The sequence below is a fragment of the Urocampus carinirostris genome, unplaced genomic scaffold, assembly GCF_059441175.1.
Source record: "Urocampus carinirostris isolate Australia breed hairy pipefish unplaced genomic scaffold, RoL_Ucar_1.0 HiC_scaffold_123, whole genome shotgun sequence".
NCBI lineage: Eukaryota > Metazoa > Chordata > Actinopteri > Syngnathiformes > Syngnathidae > Urocampus > Urocampus carinirostris.
The window spans coordinates 2,501-7,500 of NW_028283229.1; the positions used below are offsets into that span (position 1 = coordinate 2,501).

The window sequence follows — 5,000 nt, forward strand, 5'->3', positions numbered from 1 at the left end:
GAGGCGGCAGCCGGTCCCCAAACACCAGCCGGGGACCGGCCCACAGGAGGCGGCAGCCAGTCCCCAAACACTGGCCGGGGAGTGGCACAAATTCTAAGTCCCACGAGCCCCTGGTGACCCGACAATCGGACTTAGTGCAATTTTCCAAGTGCTGCAAGCCAATGTTGGCCCGACAAGTCCCCAAACGGCAGCCCGGTTTTGAGCCACTAGTGTCGGCCTATAAGTCCCCAAACACCGGCCCGGTTTTACGACCACTAGTCCCCCAACACTAGCCCGGGATTCAGCCACTAGTGGCGGGCACAATTCCCCAAACACCGGCCCGGATTTCAGCCACTAGTGGCGGGCACAAGTCCCCCAACACTAGCCCAGTTCTCAGCCACTAGTGGCGGGCACAATTCCCCAAACACCGGTCCGATAATACGCGCGCATATCCCCAAACACCGGCCCGATAATACGCGCACAATTCCCCAAACACCGGCGCGGATTTCAGCCACTATTGGCGGGCACAAGTCCCCCAACACTAGCCCGGGATTCAGCCACTAGTGGCGGGCACGATTCCCCAAACACCGGTCCGATAATACGCGCGCATATCCCCAAACACCGGCCCGATAATACGCGCACAATTCCCCAAACACCGGCGCGGATTTCAGCCACTAGTGGCGGGCACAAGTCCCCCAACACTAGCCAAGTTCTCAGCCACTAGTGGCGGGCACAATTCCCCAAACACCGGCCCGATAATACGCGCACAATTCCCCAAACACCGGCGCGGATTTCAGCCACTATTGGCGGGCACAAGTCCCCCAACACTAGCCCGGGATTCAGCCACTAGTGGCGGGCACGATTCCCCAAACACCGGTCCGATAATACGCGCGCATATCCCCAAACACCGGCCCGATAATACGCGCACAATTCCCCAAACACCGGCGCGGATTTCAGCCACTAGTGGCGGGCACAAGTCCCCCAACACTAGCCAAGTTCTCAGCCACTAGTGGCGGGCACAATTCCCCAAACACCGGTCCGATAATACGCGCGCATATCCCCAAACACCGGCCCGATAATACGCGCACAATTCCCCAAACACCGGCGCGGATTTCAGCCACTAGTGGCGGGCACAAGTCCCCCAACACTAGCCCGGGATTCAGCCACTAGTGGCGGGCACAATTCCCCAAACACCGGTCCGATAATACGCGCGCATATCCCCAAACACCGGCCCGATAATACGCGCACAATTCCCCAAACACCGGCGCGGATTTCAGCCACTATTGGCGGGCACAAGTCCCCCAACACTAGCCCGGGATTCAGCCACTAGTGGCGGGCACGATTCCCCAAACACCGGTCCGATAATACGCGCGCATATCCCCAAACACCGGCCCGATAATACGCGCACAATTCCCCAAACACCGGCCCGGATTTCAGCCACTAGTGGCGGGCACAAGTCCCCCAACACTAGCCAAGTTCTCAGCCACTAGTGGCGGGCACGATTCCCCAAACACCGGTCCGATAATACGCGCGCATATCCCCAAACACCGGCCCGATAATACGCGCACAATTCCCCAAACACCGGCCCGGATTTCAGCCACTAGTGGCGGGCACAAGTCCCCAAACACTAGCCAAGTTCTCAGCCACTAGTGGCGGGCACAATTCCCCAAACACCGGTCCGATAATACGCGCGCATATCCCCAAACACCGGCCCGATAATACGCGCACAATTCCCCAAACACCGGCCCGATAATACGCGCGCAATTCCCCAAACACCGGCCCGATAATACGCGCGCAATTCCCCAAACACCGGCCCGATAATACGCGCACATTTCCCCAAACACCGGCGCGGATTTCAGCCACTATTGGCGGGCACAAGTCCCCCAACACTAGCCCGGGATTCAGCCACTATTGGCGGGCACAAGTCCCCCAACACTAGCCCGGGATTCAGCCACTAGTGGCGGGCACGATTCCCCAAACACCGGCCCGGCGCTGAGTTTATGGCCTCCGAAAGGCCCATACATTCAGACGGGTCCATGTATTTTCAGTTTTCCGTAGCAGGTGTGATTGTTTGTTTAATTAGGTAGTTTGTGTTGGTGACGGTGTTCCTAACTGTGGTGGCTTGTTTGTAGAATGTGGGGCCCTGCGTTTGTGTTATGTTGATTTCTGGTAATTTACTTTTTACTAAGTAGTCTTTCAGGTTTTTGTTTCTTTTAAAGGCTGAGATGATTTTGTAATCTTGGATTATGCTTGTGTTCTGTAGTGTCTGATTTATATTTTGTCCATTCATTCAGACGGGTCCATGTATTTTCAGCGACAGCCGCAGTACCGCCAAAATCCATGCAGCGGCGCTGGATTTATGGCCTCCGAAAGGCCCATTCATTCAGACGGGTCCATGTATTTTCAGCGACAGCCGCAGTACCGCCAAAATCCATGCAGAGGCGCTGAGTTTATGGCCTCCGAAAGGCCCATTCATTCAGACGGGTCCATGTATTTTCAGCGACAGCAGCAGTACCGCCAAAATCCATGCAGCGGCGCTGTATTTATGGCCTCCGAAAGGCCCATTCATTACCAACGGGGCTGCAGTAGCATCCCGCGGCCACGCAGGGGCAGATATTGTGAGGGAATTACATGGTAGTGGACGGAGCGCCCATGCATTTCCAATGGGAGTGCAGTACCTCAAAAATCCGCTCCAAGCCACCGAACTTGAGGGCCCGACGTTCCCTCAACACTAGCCCAGTGCAATCGACATTTCGTTCTGTGTACATTGTTACACAGAATGACAATACAAGGGAATTATTATTATTATTATTATTATTATGTATTCAGCCACTAGTGGCGGGCACAATACCCCAAACACTGGCCCGGCGCTGGCTGAGTTTATGGCCTCCGAAAGGCCCATACATTCAGACGGGTCCATGTATTTTCAGTTTTCCGTAGCAGGTGTGATTGTTTGTTTAATTAGGTAGTTTGTGTTGGTGACGGTGTTCCTAACTGTGGTGGCTTGTTTGTAGAATGTGGGGCCCTGCGTTTGTGTTATGTTGATTTCTGGTAATTTACTTTTTACTAAGTAGTCTTTCAGGTTTTTGTTTCTTTTAAAGGCTGAGATGATTTTGTAATCTTGGATTATGCTTGTGTTCTGTAGTGTCTGATTTATATTTTGTCCATTCATTCAGACGGGTCCATGTATTTTCAGCGACAGCCGCAGTACCGCCAAAATCCATGCAGCGGCGCTGAGTTTATGGCCTCCGAAAGGCCCATTCATTCAGACGGGTCCATGTATTTTCAGCGACAGCCGCAGTACCGCCAAAATCCATGCAGCGGCGCTGGGTTTATGGAATCCGAAAGGCCCATTCATTCAGACGGGTCCATGTATTTTCAACGACAGCCGCAGTACCGCCAAAATCCATGCAGCGGCGCTGTATTTATGGCCTCCGAAAGGCCCATTCATTCCCAACGGGGCAGCAGTAGCATCGCGCGGCCACGCGGGGGCAGATATTGTGAGGGAATTACATTGTAGTGGACGGAGCGCCCATGTATTCCTATGGGCAATGCATTTCCAATGGGAGTGCAGTACCTCAAAAATCCGCTAGAGGGCCCCGAACTTGAGGGCCCGGCGTTCCCTCAAGTGCCGATTTTATACCCCCTTCTCCAGCCGACAGCCAGAATTATATTAGGGACTCGCAATTTTGAGAGGTGAGCACCAGGGCTAATCAGCGGCCACCCGTGACCATTGAGTCCGACAGAGCAGAGGCTAGGGGCGGCCTCGCATCTCGCAATTACCGAGGGAAGATGCCGGTTCTCGAAAAATTTCTAAGTTTTTCAAATTTTAAAGTATTGAAGTATTTAGGGCGCTTCCCGCGGCCCTGGCTTTTGCATGTACCCCTCTAAGCTCCGGTTCTCGAAAAATGTCTAAGTTTTTCAAACTTTAAAGTATTGAAGCCGGACTTCCGCGGAGGCTGACAGGGGGCCTCCATCGAAGCACCCTTCACCCCCGGGTGAGCCGGCGTCGGCCCACGGGCCTGCCGGTTCCCCAACTGAGCGATTGGCACACGAGACCCGCCTCGGAGGGCCCACGTCGGCCGGCGCAAGCCGGTGTTCGGGCGTGCGGCTCCTCCGGCTTTGCGGGTCAAGCTCCAGCGCCGAGGATACTAGGCAAACGTTGGGCCCCCCCGAGCCGAGTGGATACCCGCCTCAGAAAGAGCTGGGGCGGTACGTACGGACGGCCTCACTAAGAGGGAACGGAAGCTACTAAAGCACACGTATAACTGTCCGATGTGCGAACGAAAGTGAGGCCGGACGAATCCGATACGAGTTACGAGTGAGGCGGGATCCACGGCTGGCACTCGCGGGGCCCTCTTGCGAAACCATGCCTCGGCGTGAACCTTTTGGCGGCAGAACCAAGACGAACCGAGGTCGAGCTTCCGTCTCGAGCCACACCCAGACGTCCGACCGTCGCGGAGCCCGACGCCACGCGTGCTAGGGCTCCGCGCGAAACATCGTTTCACGACACCCGCTCGTCAGCCCGTCCGAACGTATACGAGTGTCGCGCGGCCCCCCGGGCCCGGCTGTAGCCACAGCCTCGTCCCGGACCAGGGCCGCACCGCCACCAGCAGCGCCCCCCCGGCGGCAGACGCACTCTGGTTGATCCTGCCAGTAGCATATGCTTGTTTTCAAGATTAAGCCATGCATGTCTAAGTACGAATGGCCAGTACAGTGAAACTGCGAACGGCTCATTAAATCAGTTATGGTTCCTTTGATCGCTCCACCGTTACTTGGATAACTGTGGCAAATCCAGAGCTAATACATGCAAACGAGCGCCGACTCGCGGGCGGGGCTCCGGCCTCGCCCCGGGGACGCGTGCATTTATCAGACACAAAAACCCACGCGGTGTCCGGCGGGCGGGGGCTCAGCCGTCGCGCGCGTCCCCCGCGTCCGGCCTCCGCCTCTCCGGGCGGGGGCGTAAGCGGCGCGGGCGGCTCCGCGCGCGCGCCGGTCCTCGTTCCGCCGGCCCGGCCCCC

The 5,000-nt window shown here is 56.4% G+C and overlaps 1 non-coding gene across 1 annotated transcript in view; it reads left to right on the plus strand.

Moving 5' to 3' along the window:
* Nucleotides 1-4,616: 4,616 nt before the first annotated feature.
* Nucleotides 4,617-5,000, plus strand: part of LOC148345046 (18S ribosomal RNA) — a 1,989-nt gene continuing 1,605 nt past the window's right edge. Inside the window, exon 1 of the ribosomal RNA XR_015848889.1 lies at nucleotides 4,617-5,000. This exon is cut by the window's right edge and continues 1,605 nt beyond it. This is a non-coding gene — a ribosomal RNA (18S ribosomal RNA).